General features: G+C 44.0%; 1 protein-coding gene across 1 annotated transcript in view; it reads right to left on the bottom strand.

The window, feature by feature from the left end:
* The window catches only part of PLEKHH3 (pleckstrin homology, MyTH4 and FERM domain containing H3), a 361,278-nt gene that overhangs the window by 64,498 nt on the left and 277,758 nt on the right, over positions 1–19,022 (bottom strand). The window lies entirely within an intron of this gene.

Here is a 19,022-nt window from a genome sequence, read left to right as displayed (position 1 = left end):
AGGCTACCGCAACCGGCAAGATAATGGCAGTACAGGATGTCGCAGCCTTTGTGGGCCACAAGAAGAGATAGTTGTCTAATACTTTCCTCCAGATGTTATAAGGAAACATTGGGCCCATAAAATAGGAGAACCATTAAGCGTCATCAAGACAAAAACAACCTGTAAGCTGAAGCGAGGAAGCATCTGAATGGGACTTCAGAGGACTATGCCCAGGAACAGATTTAAATTAAAACATACAGCATTAGGCAGCAGTACAGAGGCTGTCTAGCCAGGTTTGCCACACTTTGTAAATTTTTTTGGGGGTACCACCTGCTCCTGTAAGTGGCCTTATAGAACAGAATACATTGGTTGACCAACCCCTTACAGAAGGATAAAGAGATAACCTCAGGTTTTTTCCAGAAGAAAATTAAGGCTTTGCAGGCATAATATAATAGAAGGCAAAGCAGGGTGTGTTGGGCCTTAGTGGGAGCTAGGCCTTCTACCAGGCCAAAGAGATAAACTGACACAGTCAAAGCTATTGGTACAGAAGTGATCTCCGTAATACAATGCAACAATTCTTTCCAGAAATTCTGGACTACAGGACAATTCCAAAAGACATGTCCAAAGGTGGCCGGGGTGTCAGGGATCTCAAGATCTGCCACGGCGCACGGCAATGCGTACCAGCATGCGGGTGCTAGGACATAGGCGACCGCGACAGCAATCGCACTCGCGCACACAGACGCGTGCCTGGCACCAATGACAGCGCAGGGTGCACTATTTAAACCGACCCCTTGCAATGCTCAAATTGCTGTAAGGTCTTGTTCCTGTTGTTCCTGCTCGTTCTGTTCCTGAGATTGCCTTGTTGCTGACCTAGCCTGACCCTGATTGCTGTTGACCGTTTCCTGCCCTGACCCCTGGCTCGTCTTGACTTCTCTTCTGCCTGTTCCTGATACCTGATCTCCTGCTGCTGAACCTGGCCTGTGACCCAATTACTCTCTTCCTATTGCTCTGTACCGTTTCGCCTCCACTGTTACTGACCTGGCCTGCCTGACTTTGCTATCTCTCCACGGTGTCATCCATCCATCCATCCTGCACGGATCCATCCGCTACTGCCCAGATCTGCTCCGCCTCTTCACAGCAGGCTCTTATCCGCTATGTACCACTGGCATTTACCTCTACTGCAGCTGGGTGTACTCAGGGGCCACGACCAGGTCTCAGCCTGCTCCAAGTCCATCCCCACCATCAGGAGCTCTGGTGAAAAAGCAGACTGAGGCTTAGACTCCACGCCCTGGGGAATACCAGCCTGTGGACCTCTAGAGTTATCGCCAGTCGGTACCTGACACGGGGGATGCGAGCAGCGTCAGCACTCTGCAGATACCCGCAGGTAGATTTGAGCCAGTTTAGCAGGAGTATAATAAATCTTGTGTAGAAATTTGAAATGGATTAATCTATCTCGAGAGGACACTAGAAGAGACAAAGGAGAGGTCCACGTGTTGACCCAGTCCTCTCCATCCAAATCTGGGACTTCTTCCTTCCATTGGGAAGGTTAAATGTTTGCTTCAGGTTGTCGAATGTGAGCAGGGTACCCCCTCCCATATCATTGACAAGAGTCTTAACACCCTTCAATGCCCAAATAAAAGGGTCAGGTATAGAAGCAAAACTGAGAAACTTGGAATTCAGCCAGAGTTGGGAGGTCAGTGAGACAACGGTGCAGGTAGGGGCTAAAATATGCTAGGCAGTGTAGTGTCCCATGCTTTGATTGTAGCCTGCATAGTAGTGGTAAGGAGAAAGTCAGCTCTTGAGCCCTAATATAATATAGACTGAAGGCTTTCATATGAGCCTAGGACCGTTGCCTCCAAAACTGTGGCAGAATTGCCATCATCCCCAAGAAGCCATCTACATGCAAAGACTAATTGCCCTGCTATATTATAATTGTATAGATCCAGGAGTGCAAGGCCTCCCTGTCTCCAGGGTTCCTGCAGCACTTTAAGATCAAACCTTGGAGGTGATGACCCCTAAATGAAAAAATCAAAATGGCCATGGATGCGCCAAAATAATTAGTGAGGGATCCATGTGGGGGAATTCTGCAAAATATGGAGGAAGACCAGTAGGATCTTCATAAAAGGTGACCTCTTAACAGTCTGTCTGCACTGCTGAGACACTATAGTTCTCATTAAATGAGTGTTCATACCAACCAGCACGTTAGGTACATTTTCTCTGGAAACTGATAAAGTACTTACCATCAGTTTTGTTTCTTAGCGCCTATTCATGGCAGCTTACTAATGTCAGAGATCTGCCTCTGTTCCCTTTCCCAGAACCAGTGAATAGCATAAAAGAGAAAGAACTAAGACCCCAGTATTCTCTGTAAAAAAACTTACATACTGAGGGTGGTATGAAAGCATTTGGACAAATTTTCCTGGTGCCTACATGGCAACATACTAGTGATAAATTGCAAAACAAAAGATTTTAATGAAAGGAAGAGAAAAACTTGGATGGCTTGTCTTGTGAACATGTTGCCCAGGATGCTGCAACTGCCCTTGTAGTGCTTTCACCACTGAAGGAGATTCCATGCCCACTACCCTGTATGTTTTCTTTAAAAGTTTGACGATCTACGATGCAATGGTCTTTGCAGGTGGTTTCCTTTCCATATTTTTCACCCAAAGAAAGAATAAGAAATAGCTGATATGATATTCTTTTTTTGTTTACAAACGGTTTATTGGAAAAGCATACAAATCCAATACAAAGCTTCATGACAAGGCGTATACAAAAGAGAATAAGATTAATATGTATGCATAATCCATTAAAAAAAGAAACAATCAAGAAGCACAATGTTAGCAGCAAAATCACAGTATAATACAGGGTGACATCTAGAGGTCCGAAAAAAGGAAGGAGCAACAGGTAGAAGAGCCACAAAAACTCTACTCTAGCATACCATAATAAAGGTATCTAAAGAAAGATAAAACCTGAAATCAGGATATAAAAATATGACAGTGGGTAGTCCAAGCATCCCATTTAAGAGAGAACAGGTGCATTCTAACTCGTATAAAGGATCCTTTCCATTAGCATAATAGCATCAATCCTATCCATTTACAAAGACAGTGAGTGATTTCCATTGCAGGGCAATGGCCCATATTGTCGCTACACTAATGGTATGGATAACTCTCTCCCCCCCCTGTGAAATCCATGGGATAGAAGCTCCAAGAAGGCACATCGGCATAGTTAGGCTAAGGTGATGACCAGAAATTGCAGTAGCTACAATTGAGACCTTACACCACAGCAGGGATAATTTCTCACAGTCTAAAAATATATGATTTACAGTAAAGATCCACTAAGTGGACAGTCAAAAAAGCATAATTCCAAAACTCCTGGATAGATAATGTGAAGTTTCAAGGGAGTGTAAAATCATCTGGTAAGTAACTTAAAGGCAGTCTCCCTAACCGAAAGTGATTGTGTGCATTTGTGCAAATTATCCAACATAGAGCCCCAGTCTCAGGGGAAAATTGTGTGGCACAATAAGTGTTATGGACCGACCGGCGGTAGCCTCTAGCGCTCCACAGACCAGAATTCCCCAGGGCGCGGAATCTAAGTCCCAACCTGCTTGTTCACCAGAGCCCCTGATGGTGGGGATGGACTTGGAGCAAGCCGAAACCAGGTCGCGGCCCCTGGGTGCAACCAGCTGTGGTAGAGGCACTTGCCGAAGGTATGTAGCAGGTGAGAGTCTGATGTGAGGAGGCGGAGTGAGCGAAGTCGAGGACAGGTCGGTAACAGCGGAGGCAGGTCGGTACAAACAGCAGGCAGATGAATAAAGGGTCACGGTCCAGGTTCGGCAACAGGAGATCAAAGGTACAGGATTAGACAGTAGAATGGTCAGACAAGCCAGGGGTCAGAGCAGGAGACAGTCAACGAATCAGGGTCAGGCAGGGTCGGCAGCAAAGCAATCTCTCAGGACACAGGATACTGGAAAAGACCACACGGCAACTAAGGCACAGTCAGAGCCTGTTTAAATAGGGCGCCCTACGCTCCTATTGGTGCCAGGCGCGTGTCCGTTGCCATCGCGGGCGCCCAGGTCCTAGTGCGCCCCAGCATACCGCGCATGCACAGACTCGCGCGCCGCGGTCCAGCCAGAGATCCCTGACAATAAGTCTCCCGTTTAGCCATATAAGGAAAGGGGTTAGGAAGGGAAGTACTAACAACCAACCGATAGAGCTCCAAAAAAAGCCCTTTCCTCTCAGAGTGTCATGGCAAAGCCTTTCCTTTGTTATTGGTGAAATGGGGGAAAGACCATAGTGGGTAGAATAAAAGTGTCTAATCTTCAAATATGGATAATACTCACATCGCGGGGGAATTCTTCTGTGTGCATAGGTAGTCAGAGGAACTAAACTTCCCTCCTACTTGGAGTGCAGAAAGAGTGATATAGTAATTAGTATGCCACCAGGAAAAAATCTCTGGAGAAGAAAATGCTGAAATAAAAGCGGGGTCACCCAAAAATAAAGTTCCCGGTAGGGTGGGGGACACCAAGCCAAATGTAGTTTTATAAAGTGGACCATAATTGTAGGAATTGAATGACTAAGATATTAAGAGAGACCAAATTATGGTTGTGTTAGAAGCTTTCCTTAACCTAATATCTTCTTATTAACAGTACTAACATAAGTATGAATGAGTTGGATCTTAATAGAATAATTGAGTTATTATATTTATATTTGTTCTAGATTGGGAAAAGTAAGTAGACTTCATAGTCTGTGAATATACATATGAACATATATCTTGGGTTTTCTTTACATTCAAGCCACACATGTGGTGTGTGTGTAATACATCTAATTTACTCTGATTGATGGAATGTCTAGGCCTTCTTAGGTTACACTCAGACTTTAGGAGAAGTAGACTAGAGATTTGTTATATATACACATCTGTTTCCAATTATCTTGGTGGGACTACAAGGAACACAAGAGATCAGCCCATTTTTAGGAGATGGTGGGGGCTGGATTGCTCTTTTAAGAGCAGAACAAAGACTTTTTAAGGACACTCTTTGCTAGAAGCCTTGAGACACACACATATACATATATACAATCTTATTATCAAGAACTTAACTATATTTTTTGGACATTATTTAAACATTCTGTATGCCAATATTTTATTTCTAATTTTATGCAACATTATTATTAAATCATCTTTTTGAGTTTATGCAAGAAGTGGAAGGACTTTCTATCTGAACATTTCTCATCAATACAAGTTAATAAAATATCGAGACAATACGATATTTTACAGGTTGGAAATAGATGAGGACCACATAACACCTGAGAGGTAACATGGGACGCTTTTCCTGCATAATGAACTTGTTAATATCACAATTAGAGATGAGCGAATCGAAGTAGGCGAAGTGGAATTAGTTTCGAATATTAGGAAAATTTCAATTCGCGTTGAATCCGAAAATAAGCAGTCTTCGGATGCGCGAATCGAAATTTTTCCTAAAATGGTGGCGACATGTGCGGCGACGGAGCGGGGATGTCTGGGAAGGCACGCAGACAAGGCGCGCTGACCCATAATGCATTCATTCATGACATGTGATCGCATTAGCCAATCAGCAGCCAGCCAGCCAGCACAGTGTAATGGTCGAGCTATAAATGGCGGCCATTTTAGAATTCTCCATTTGCCTCCAGTCATTCAACAGAGGCAGACCTGGCTGTATTCAGGGAGAGAGTTAGGGACAGAGAAACGTTAGTTAGGGCCACAGAACCGTTACTTAGGGCCACAGAATCGTTACTTAGGGCCACAGAAACGTTACTTAGGGCCACAGAATTGTTACTTAGGGACAGACACAGAATTGTTACTGAGGGCCACAGAAACGTTACTTAGGGCCACAGAACCGTTACTTAGGGCCACAGAAACGTTACTTAGGGCCACAGAATTGTTACTCAGGGACAGACACAGAATTGTTACTCAGGGACAGACACAGAATTGTTACTGAGGGACACAGAATTGTTACTGAGGGACACAGAATTGTTACTCAGGGCCACAGAATTGTTACTCAGGGACACAGAATTGTTACTCAGGGACACAGAATTGTTACTCAGGGACACAGAATCGTTTAATTAAAGAGTATGTCAGACAACATGCAGAGGAGTGGCAGAGGAGGCAATGTTTTAGGAGCGAGCAGACGTGGCAGCAGAGGAAGGGGTCGAGGCAGCACTATTCGCAGCCAGAGGCCAGTGCTCCCGGTGTCATCCAGTACAGTGAGGAAGAGCTAACAGAGGGCGGTCAGGAACGGGGGGAGACATCCGCCTCTTCAGCAGCCAGGCGAAGAAGTAGTGGCGAGGAGAGTGGCTCGGTAGCCGGTCTAGAGACAGGTCTGTCTCCTGACCCACACGCAGCCGAGGGGGCTAGTAGTGAGGCGGAGACCCTAATTGATGATGATGAGGCTGATTGCACTTGGCAGCCTCGTCGTCATCAGGCTATTGCTTCCGCATCATCAGGAGAAGAGGGTGGCAGCTTGGCAGCGAGCAAAACAGTCGGTGGGTTGTCTCCATCGCCACACTCTGCCATGTGCCACTTTCAGGTCTCCTCACACACTGCTGGTGTGTTCCATTTTTTGTCATAGGGTGCTGGCAGATTACGGGCCTCCCATAGCTGCTGCCAGGCCCCTAATCTGCCATGGGCCCCTGTACCGCCTCCTCATGCTGCTGCCAGGTCCACAGTGTCTCATGCCATGTGCCACTTTCAGGTCTCCTCACACTGCTGGTGTGTTCCATTTTTTGTCATAGGGTGCTGGCAGATTACGGGCCTCCCATTGCTGCTGCCAGGCCCCTAATCTGCCATGGGCCCCTGTACCGCCTCCTCATGCTGCTGCCAGGTCCACAGTGTCTCATGCCATGTGCCACTTTCAGGTCTCCTCACACTGCTGGTGTGTTCCATTTTTTGTCATAGGGTGCTGGCAGATTACGGGCCTCCTATAGCTGCTGCCAGGCCCCTAATCTGCCATGGGCCCCTATACCGCCTCCTCATGCTGCTGCCAGGTCCAGAGTCTCTCATGGGTCCCTGTACGGCCTCCCATTGCTGCTGTCTCCATCGCCACACTCTGCCATGTGCCACTTTCAGGTCTCCTCACACTGCTGGTGTGTTCCATTTTTTGTCATAGGGTGCTGGCAGATTACGGGCCTCCCATAGCTGCTGCCAGGCCCCTAATCTGCCATGGGCCCCTATACCGCCTCCTCATGCTGCTGCCAGGTCCAGAGTCTCTCATGGGTCCCTGTACGGCCTCCCATTGCTGCTGTCTCCATCGCCACACTCTGCCATGTGCCACTTTCAGGTCTCCTCACACTGCTGGTGTGTTCCATTTTTTGTCATAGGGTGCTGGCAGATTACGGGCCTCCTATAGCTGCTGCCAGGCCCCTAATCTGCCATGGGCCCCTGTACCGCCTCATGCTGCTGCCAGGTCCACAGTGTCTCATGGGTCCCTGTACGGCCTCCCATTGCTGCTGTCTCCATCGCCACACTCTGCCATGTGCCACTTTCAGGTCTCCTCACACTGCTGGTGTGTTCCATTTTTTGTCATAGGGTGCTGGCAGATTACGGGCCTCCCATTGCTGCTGCCAGGCCCCTAATCTGCCATGGGCCCCTGTACCGCCTCCTCATGCTGCTGCCAGGTCCACAGTGTCTCATGCCATGTGCCACTTTCAGGTCTCCTCACACACTGCTGGTGTGTTCAATTTTTTGACATAGGGTGCTGGCAGATTACGGGCCTCCCATAGCTGCTGCCAGGCCCCTAATCTGCCATGGGCCCCTATACCACCTCATCATGCTGCTGCCAGGCCCGTAATCTGTCATGGGCCCCTGTTGTCGCTTGTTGGCATATTCCGCTCGTTCAGATGCTCCTTCACCTGCTACTCCTCTTCACGGATTCCGTCAGCAGTCTTTCTTGGAATCCATTTCCAAGAGACAACAGTTTGCGAGCACGCACCCGACGGTGCAGAAGCTGAACGTCCTCCTGTCCAAGTTGCTGCTGCCAGGCTCGTAATCTGTCATGCGCCCCTGTACCGCCTCCTCATGCTGCTGCCAGGTCTAGAGTGTGTCATGGGCCCCCGTACAGACTCCTCATGCTGCTGCCAGGCCCGTAATCTGTCATGGGCCCCTGTACCGCCTCCTCATGCTGCTGCCAGGTCCAGAGTGTGTCATGGGTCCCTGTACGGCCTCCCATTGCTGCTGCCAGGCCCGTAATCTGCCATGGGCCCCCGTACCGACTCCTCATGCTGCTGCCAGGCCCATAATCTGTCATGGGCCCCTGTACCGCCTCCTCATGCTGCTGCCAGGTCCACAGTGTCTCATGGGTCCCTGTACGGCCTCCCATTGCTGCTGTCTCCATCGCCACACTCTGCCATGTGCCACTTTCAGGTCTCCTCACACTGCTGGTGGTTTCCATTTTTGTCATAGGGTGCTGTATGGCCTCCCATTGCTCCTGCCTCCACCGCCACACTGTGGCTCCACACTCTGGTTTTGGCCCCGTGACTGCCCAAATGAGTGAAGTGTGCGGTGATTCTAAGATCGACGGCACTCATCTGCATGTCATACTGACTGTCAGTATTATTTCTCTTCCCCAGCAGACTCCAAGGGCATTTAAATTAAGGGTACAGTGTTCTGCACTAATATAAAGGCTCTCTGAAGCCTAAAAACACCCTTTTATAAGTTAAATTCGCAGCGAATATATTCGACTCGAATCGAAATTTTTCCACGAATTCGCCGAATCAGTCTAATCGAATTTTTCAATACTTCGCTCATCTCTAATCACAATCAAGCTGATCAATAAAGTATTTTGGGATAAAAATTGGTAGGGCTCTGAAGAGATAACGTGATTTGGATAAAACATTAATTTTAATTTCAATGGTTGTTTATTATAAGTTTTAACATATACACTGCTCAAAAAAATGAAAGGAACACTTTGAGATCTGATGTGTTTTCAGTGGGGAAAAATATCATGCTTGATATGTATACTGATATGGACTGAGTAATGTGCTAGGAACGTAAGGATGCCCCATTGTTTGATGGAAATGAAAATTATCAACCTACAGAGCACTGAATCCAAAGACACCCCAAAAATCAAAGTGAAAAAATTATGCAGCAGGCAAGTCTATTTTTCTGAAATTTCATTGCAGCATCTCAAAATGGTACTCAGTAGTTTGTATGGCCCCCACGTGCTTGTATGCATGTCTGACAACATCGGGGCATGCTTTTAATGAGACGACGGATGGTGTCCTGGGGCATTTCCTCCCAGATCTACACCAGGGCATCACTTAGCTCCTGGACAGTCTGAGGTGCAACCTGACGGCCTCGGATGGACCGAAACATAATATAAAATCAAGATGACATCTCCAGCGCTCAAAGACCTAGATCTGAAACAGGATTCATCGACCTTCGTAAGACATGTCCACCAAGGGATCAAAGGTTGTGCAGCCCTTCGGTAAGGCTGGGGAAGCCTGAACAACACTGCAAATAAGAACAAAAGAAAGGGCACCAACCTTGCACATTACCTCAGCAATAAGAAGATTTTATTAAAATAAGATGTGTACTCACAAACATAGCAATATAAAAAGTGTATAGTATCCAAGAGTGGATCACAGGAGATCAAGTAGCATGCAAATCCCACTGACAGGGGGACTCTCCTAAAAGGCAGACACGTTTCGAAGGGAGATCCCTTCTTCCTCAGAGCCAAGATAGAGATTGCCCTCTTCTATATATATGACATTTAAGTGAGACATTTGTATAGATACTCTAATATGGGCCGGATGTGTCATAGCAAGGGGGTGGGGTATTGGTGTCAAGGTAAACATACTTAGATGTGACCAATTGGGGTTCAGGTTACAATCACAATTAAGATGAAAAAATTAGATAATTAATTAAAAATGATAATAATAATAATAATATCTAATAGTGAAAGTCTATACAAAATAGAGGTTCCAAATAGCAGTAAAATTAAATTAAAAAATAAGATCAGGTGCAGTATGCAGATTGCACCCGTCTATACATGAAGTAATACAGGTGACAGAAATCAATCACTGCAGCACGTATGAATATTTTAAGAACAACCATTGCAGCAATCTGAATCCCAATCGTTAGTGTCAGTGCTCATCCTGTTCCTCCTTGCACAAAGGAGCATATACCGATCCTGTTGATGGGTTAAAGACCTTCAACAGCCCTGTTCAGCTCTCCTAGAGTAACTGTCTGTCTCCTGGAATCTCCTCAATGCTGGAAGACACAGCAAACCTTCTGGCAATGGCACGTATTGATGTGCCATCCTGGAGGAGTTGGGACTGCCTGTGTAGCCTCTGTAGGGTCCAGGTATCACCTCATGCTTTCAGTAGTGACACTGACCCTAGCCAAATGCAAAACTAGTGAATAACAGTCAGAAAGATGAGTAGGGAAAAAAAAATCAGTGGCCTGCACCTGTAAAACCATTCCTGTTTTGGGGGCCGTCTCATTTTTGCCCATCTAGTGCACCTGTTGTAAATTTCATTAACACCAAAGCAGCTGAAACTGATTAACAATCCCCTCTGCTATGCAACCAACCATATCAATATCCCAGGAGTTTAAAAAGTGTTCCTTTAATTTTTTTGAGCAGTATACAAAGAAATAGAGCAAAGTTATAACAGTTGTCAACAAATTAGTGGGTTCGTCTTAGAGAACCAGTATATACCTGATTAAAAAGTGTATATAATATCAAATGAATGGTTCAAAACAAAATACTTGGGGGGCACAGAGCTGTTCTCTGACTGGGGAATTACCGCCACTAAATTGCACCAGGATCACTATCAACTCCCGCCACTCTTCTCCCCAGCATCCTGATTACCGAATGCACCTAGCGGGATGAGGAGACACCATCAAGACCTGCCTCAAGTCCAGAAACTTTCTAACTTCTTCCCTTTGATGTCCCGTGGGCTTCAACAAAATGGTGGCGGAAGACCATCTCCGTCGCCGCCGCCGCCAGACCTCCCGTGGCAGCACCTGAGGCACCCACTGACGCTGCCAAAGTGAATGCAGGCACCGCTGCTGGCTTCAGGGACTCTGCCTCTTCAGAGTCCAACTCCTCCTCTCCCACAACCAGAAGCCCAACCAAATCTAAGGCACGAAGACTCTCACAGCACTCTCACTCAGGGGCACAACCAGACCCTATTACCCACTTCCCTGCAACAGGGAGACGTATATCAGATGTAACATAGAAGGAAATGATCATGTCCTTGAGATCTTCTTTACAAACTGACATGATCACATGTATTCAGCAATGCAGAGTAGAGGTGCATGAATTGGGAGATAGAGCACATGAGGTGGAGACAAAGATGAGTGAATATACAGTGGGGATCGAAAGTTTGGGCTCCCCAGCTAAAAATTTGTATTAATGTGCATAAAGAAGCCAAGGAAAGATGGAAAAATCTCCAAAAGGCATCAAATTACAGATTAGACATTCTTATAATATGTCAACAAAAGTTAGATTTTATTTCCATCATTTACACTTTCAAAATAACAGAAAACAAAAAAATGGCGTCTGCAAAAGTTTGGGCCCCCTGCAGAATTAATATCTTGTACTGCCCCCTTTGCAAAGCTGAGACCTTCCAGTGTCATGGATTCTTCTCAATCATCGTCTGAGATTGACATCACCTGGTCTTCCCAAAGGTTTTAAATGCCCAGACTCATCTGACCTTGCCCCAACAATCAGCACCATGGGTTCTTCTAAGCAGTTGTCTAGAAAACTGAAACTGAAAATAGTTGACGCTCACAAAGCTGGAGAAGGCTATAAGAAGATAGCAAAGCGTTTTCAGATGTCAATATCCTCTGTTCAGAATGTAATTAAGAAATGGCAGTCATCAGGAACAGTGGAAGTTAAAGCAAGATCTGGAAGACCAAGAAAAATATCAGACAGAACAGCTCGCAGGATTGTGAGAAAAACAATTCAAAACCCACGTTTGACTGCACGATCCCTCCAGAAAGATCTGGCAGACACTGGAGTTGTGGTACACTATTCCACTATAAAGAGATACTTGTACAAATATGGTCTTCATGGAAGATGCATTTTGCATTTTGGAAACAAGTTCTGTGGACCGATGAGGTTAAAATTGAACTTTTTGGCCGAAATGAGCAAAGGTACGTTTGGAGAAGAAGGGGCACAGAATTTAATGAAAAGAACCTCTGTCCAACTGTTAAGCATGGGGTTGGATCAATCATGCTCTGGGGTTGTGTTGCACAGGGAACATCTCACGAGTAGAAGGAAAAATGGATTCAATAAAATTCCAGCAAATTTTGGATGGTAACTTGATGCCATCTGTGAAAAAGCTGAAGTTAAAGAGAGGATGGCTTCTACAAATGGATAATGATCCTAAACACACCTCGAAAAATCGGGGGATTACATCAAGATGCGTAAACTGAAGGTTTTTCCATGGCCTTCACAATCTCCTGACCTCAACATAATTGAAAATCTATGGATAGACCTTAAAAGAGCCGTGCGTGACAGACAGCCCAGAAATCTCAAAGAACTGGGAGACTTTTGTAAGGAAGAATGGGCAAAGATACCTCAAACAAGAATTGAAAGACTCTTGGCTGGCTACAAAAAGCGTTTACAAGTTGTGATACTTGCCAAAGGGGGCAGTACAAGATATTAACTCTGCAGGGTGCCCAAACTTTTGCAGACGCCATTTTTTTGTTTTCTGTTATTTTGAAAGTGTAAATGATGGAAATAAAATCTAACTTTTGTTGACATATTATAAGAATGTCTAATCTGTAATTTGATGCCTTTTGGAGATTTTTCCATCTTTCCTTGGCTTCTTTATGCACATTAATACAAATTTTTAGCTGGGGTGCCCAAACTTTCGATCCCCACTGTACCTCTTTCTTCAACACCTTGGTAGATTCTCACACTTCACAACAGGAAGTCATCTCCACATTGCAATCAAAAATAGCCAACCTTGAGGACTAATCTCGCTGGAACAACCTAAAAATCTGCAAAGTCCCAGAATCAGTATTACCACATCAATTCCCTCTCTATGTCTGAGACCTCTTCAAGGCAGTCATTCCATTTTTGACATAAGTTGATATTACTATTGACAGGATTCATAGAGTTCCTAAATCATCCTTTCTGACACATGATGTACCTCAAGTGCTGTTGAGAGTACACTTTTTTTTGGTAAAAGAAAAATGTCTTGAAGCATTCCGTCATGCAGACAACTTGTCAGAACATGCAACCAATTTACAAATAATTCCAGACTTATCTCAACGCAGAAATCTATGAACAATTACTAAAGCTCTGCAAAATAATAAAATCATTTATCACTGGATATATCCGGCTGAGCTTAACATCACCTACAAGGGCAACAGCCATCTCATTGCTTCTCTGGATGAAGGTCTTTCCCTCTTGCGCACCTGGAACATAATTCCCTCCATGCCGAACCACAATACTACTAACGCACAACAACCAACCCTAACCCATATGCAACAAGATTGGGAAATATTGCTGCAGCGTTACCCCTCATCAAAAAAATCCTGAGGCCTACAAACTTTTTTTTCTGTACTATTCCAGTTAGATTCCCCAAATTCCAGAGGTACTTGTTACCATACCAAGTCCCCTCCTGTACTGGCAGTATTCACTGCCTAGTCCACAGTGGACTTTTTTCTTAATACTTTGTCTTTGTTACTACTGACCACAGTTTGGTCTTTTGAGTTCAGGACACATTTGCCCATGCTCTACACTAACAATTCATTCCTTATTCTCCTCTGTTGTAAAAGGTGCGTCCGAAGCAATCACATGACCTTTTTCAATGTTTGTTATTTCTTTTAATCTGTCAAGAAGTTTTGAAAGTCACTTGGTCATATCTCAGCGACAAGAACCATATTTCAACCATACCAATCTAGCCTAGCAACTACTCCATTCAACTGGTTACCAAGTTATGGGTATTAAAAATTCTCTCACTTAACCTAAGAGGACTCAACCATCCAGCTAAAGGAAGTTCCATATGGCGTGAAGCGCTCCACCAGAAGGCAGACGAGCTAACAGTGCAAGAAACACACTTTCACAATAATGCATCCCCAAAATGCTCTCACAAAAACTATCCTCATATCTTCACAGCCTCCATTCTGGTGAAGAAAAGGGGTGTTCTTATAGCCTTAAGTGATTCGGTTTCTTTCACTCTGAAATCCTTTATTATTGACCAAGAATATCAGTATATTATTTGGTAGGCTACGTTGACAGCAGTCAACGTAACCTACCAATTACGTTGACTGCTGTTTATGCTCCTAATACTCACCAACTGAGATTCCTTTGCAAGATTCTCAAAAAGATTTTACAGGTGCGTGCTGGGAGCTTAATACAATGTGGTGACTTTAACACTATTGTGGATCAGTCAGAATATGGATACTTCCTCCCCACTGCAGAACCAATCCTCCTCTTTATGGGACCTTCTCAAGGGGGAGGAACTTTATGATGTATGGAGATGCCAGCATGCTACTGAGAAAACCTTTTCATACTACTCTGCTTGACATAACTCATAATCTCACAGATTTTTGTCTGGTAGATAAATTACTGTTGCAGAGAATTTCTAATTCCTCTATCTGTGATATTGCATGGTACGATCATGCACCTATCACATTACCAATAGAGGAAAGCAATGAATTTGTAACATCATGTTTATGAAGATGTAATGATCTAGTAATACAAAACCCAGAAACTCAAGAAGACATTTCTAAACACAAAAGAGAATTCTTTAATTTTAATGATCCTAAGGTTACAAGATGCTTTACCAACTGGAATGCCCACAAAGCCTTTTTAAGAGGAATTCTTATCAAATTAAATTCCAAATTAAGAAAACTCCACAATGCCAAACTGGACTCCCTTCTATCCAAAATACATACACTAGACTCTCAAAATCAATCCACCCCCTCCACTACACTAGCCATGAAACATTCAACACTTCGCCATAATCTTAGAGAACTCCTATGTACTCAACACGATCACTTCTTAAGGAAACTTAAACTCCATTATAATGCCAACAATAATAAAGCAGGTAAACTCCTGGCCCACAGACTTAAAGTCCAAAAAATGAAAGCTAAAATCTCTGATATCATTCACTCTACATCTAAAGCAAAAATTGAAAACCCTTAGGCAATTGCCGACGCATTTGCCGACTACTACTACTCACTTTACAATTTAAAAGATGATACTATTAGGACTCAACCCTACAAACTTGTCATTCATAAATTCTTGACCTCACTCAAGCTACCTTCCGTATCAAACTCCCAGTTGGCATCATTGAATGCCAATGTTTCTCAGAGCGAATTGGATCATATAATTATTTCCCTGCCAAACGGCAAATCCCCAGGCCCAGACGACCTTATTATTGAACATTATAAAGTGCTCAAACACATCCTAATTCTCCATCTTCTCCAACTAGTTCAGGAAGCATTTTCCAAGAACACATTTTCAAAAGAAATGCTCAAAGCATACACTGTAAACATTCCCAAGCCAGGTAAATTACCTGACACACCATCCAACTTTCGCCCCATTTCATTATTAAATGTAGATGTCAAAATCTACCTTTCTATCGATGCAGAGAAGGCATTCAATAGAGTTCATTGGTGTTATAGGACAGCTGTCCTTCAGAAATTTGGATTCAAGGGACAAATATCAGCTATTCTTGCCCTTTACTCCCGCAATTCGGCTCCAGTTTTCACCACAGGTCTTCTATCCAAAACCTTTATGATCTCAAATGGCACTCATCAGGGATGCCCACTGTCCCCATCCATCTTTATTCTGATGATGGAACCCTTGGCAGAATCTATCAGATCACATCCCCATATAACTAGATTTTGTTTTTACCACCAATTCTACATCATTAATCTTTTCACCGACGATGTAAGCCTCATATTAATCAACCCTACCATATCGCTTCCCTTCTAGGTACTTTTTTAGTACTTGGTCTTACTACAACCTTAATTTAACTAAATCTTTAATTTTGGACTTAGGAGTTAGTTCTCATGCCTGTGACCAACTTCCCTACTCCTGGGCGGATAAAACTATACCTTATCTTGGCATAAATGTTAACCAACCAAATATCCCTCATAGTGGATTCTAATCTTAAATCACTTATCAGTGAAATCAGTCATTACATCTTGCACATCTCAAAAGTTGAACTATCCTGGGTGGGAAGGATTGCCTCCTTCAAAATGATTATACTCGCAAAAATATTATAATTGATCAGAACACTCCCAGTCCCATTTATACAATCTCACTTATCGGATTAAAAAAAATATTTAAGAACTTCATATGGCAAGGCAAAAAAGCGTGATGTCCTTACAAACACACAATTCAGCATAGAAAAGTAGGAGAATTAGCAGTATAAGATATCACTGATTGCTACTTTGCTACTTTTCTTGCACATGCTAAACACTGGTTTACAGTCTCATCCCAAATCTTATGGGTTGAAATTGAAGCACACTGTGCACAAGTAACTAACCTGAATCTTCTGTTAAAAGCTGATGCATGGAAACCACAAATTTTATCTAACCTCCCCTTAACCATACAAGCTACTATCCTAGCTTGGAAGACATCTCTCATGTCACTCAAAAAATGATTATATGAGCACTACAGTTAATTACCTATTATTATTATTATACAGTATTTATATAGCGCCAAAAAGTTTGCTCAGCGCTGTACATTATATTGGGGGACAGAACATGAGACAATACAGTAACAAAACAATCCACGAGGGGTTCGAGGGCCCTGCTCTTTCGAGCTTACAATCTAGGAGGGAGGGGATAGTGGTACAGGAGGAAGTGGCTGTGGGGGATGGAGTGGTAGGAGGAGTGGAGGAGATCGGCTGTTAAGTGAGGGTGGGGTAGGCTTCCCTGAAGAGATGGGTTTTCAGGGTGCGCCTAGAGGTGAGGAGGGTAGGTGACAGTCTGATGGATTGGGGTAGTGAGTTCCAGAGAATGGGGGAAGTCCTGGAGAAGTCCTGCAGCCAGGCGTGGGAGGAGGAGACCAGGGAGCTAGAAAGTAGGAGGTCTTGTGAGGAGCGAAGAGTACGGGTTGGGTGGTATTTGGGTATCAGGTCGGTGAGGTAGTTTGGGGCAGCGTTATGAATGGCTTTGTATGTCAGTGTTAGTATTTTGAATTTAATGCGTTGGGCAATCGGAAGCCAGTGGAGGGAATGACAGAGGGGGGTGGCAGAAGCGGAGTGGTTGGTAAGGTGGATGAGTCTGGCCGCTGAGTTCAGGATAGACTGAAGCGGGGATAGCCTGTGTTGGGGTAGGCCGGTGAGAAGGGAGTTGCAGTAGTCCAGACGTGAGATAATGAGGGAGTGAACGAGTTGTTTAGTAGTGTCTGGGGTTAGGAACGTACGTATTTTGGAGATGTTACGGAGGTGGAGTCTGCATGAGTTTGCCAACGATTGGACATGGGGTTGGAAGGACAGGTTTGAGTCTAGAGTGACAGCTAGGACTTTGGCTTGCGGGGTGGGACTGATGGTGGCGTTGTTGGTCGTGATGGAGAGGATGAGAGGGGGGGTGCAGGCTGGGGGGAAAATTAGGAGCTCGGTTTTGGAAAGGTTCAATTTGAGGAAATAGAGCGACATCCAGTCTGATATGTCGTTCAGTAGGTGGGCGATACGATACTTATAGAAGTACTCATCCCTTATCTTTCTATCAAGCATTGGTTTGAGAGGGGTCTTCAGTGGATAGACTATTTAATGGAAAGTGAGAAAATTAAACCCTTTAAAGCTCTACAAGTCCAATTTAACCTTCCTACCGCAAGCAAATTTATGTATGCCCGAATTGCCTCTTTTCTCACTAAATTTCCACCGCCCTTATACATTGCCTGTAAGGTATGGCAATTCTACACCTCCGCAAATACTACTACAAAAGGCATCTCCCTGTTGTATCATGTACTACAACACAAATTGCTCTTTACCAAATCTACTTCTATTCTGAAATGGGAAGAGGACCTAAATCTTGTTTTCAACCCTCAACAATGGGCTACGGTATTTAAGTATAATTATTCAGCATCCACTGTATCAACCACTGGGAACTCACTCAAAAAATAGTGACCAGATGATATAGAACCCCACATCAAAATTCTACCCTTCCCTATCTTATTTGTGTTGGAGAGAGTGTGGCCAACCTGGTACCATCCTCCACATCTTCTGGTCATGCAAAAATCTAATAAGCTATTGGAGGAAAGTATTCAATGTTATAGCGGACATCTCAGGTGTGGTATCAACTCCAGATCCTGAATTAGCACTCTTACACTTAGGAATAGACAACTATCCACATTCATCCAGAATAGTTATTACACATACAGTATATTAATGACAGCAAAACTAGTCATTGCCAGACGCCAGAGAAACAACCTCTCCCCTAACCCCTTGAAAGTCAATCTCAATTATCAATATGAGCAACTTCTAGCTATTAGGTCAACTTCTTGTAACTCATTCAATAAAAATTGGAAAGTTTGGGTTGATTGGTTTAAATGAAATGATATGTAAAGTATTGTTGGTTTGCGTTCTCACCTTGATGATTACTATGATACTTTAGTGACGCACAATTATGGACTTGCACCTTTTGTTTTCTTGTTTTCTTAAATTCTCTTACATTTTTTTGTACCTAATATTTTTTGTGTCTTGGTGGGTACTTTCTTTGTAACTCAATTCTGAATATGTATATTCTTGCCTAGGCTTGTGATTTACTGTACCCATATGCTTCTTTTACTTTTAAATTTAAATAAAAACGTAATGGAGAAAAAAACAAAATACTCATAGTAATGAATGATACCTAAGGATGGCTGTGAAGTTTTTACTCTAGACAGAAGGAGGGGGGAGTAGAGGGGAAAAGAGAGAGGGTAAAGGGGGATAAAAGGAGAGGGAGGGGAAGTTAGAGGGGGGAAGGAGAATGGATATTAGGAGGGAGTGGGTAGGAAAAAAAAGAAAAGGGGGAAGAACACCAGCAATGTAAACATATGCTCAAAAGAATTGAATTTTATATGTACTGTACACTTCGGATGTTTTAACCATGTAGACCACATG

The sequence above is a fragment of the Staurois parvus genome, unplaced genomic scaffold (genome assembly GCF_062004578.1).
Source record: "Staurois parvus isolate SC_StPar_1 unplaced genomic scaffold, SC_StPar_1.0 ptg000263l, whole genome shotgun sequence".
NCBI classification, from domain to species: Eukaryota; Metazoa; Chordata; class Amphibia; order Anura; family Ranidae; genus Staurois; species Staurois parvus.
Note: the sequence above shows the minus strand (reverse complement) of the source record. Positions and strands in the feature narration are given on the sequence as shown.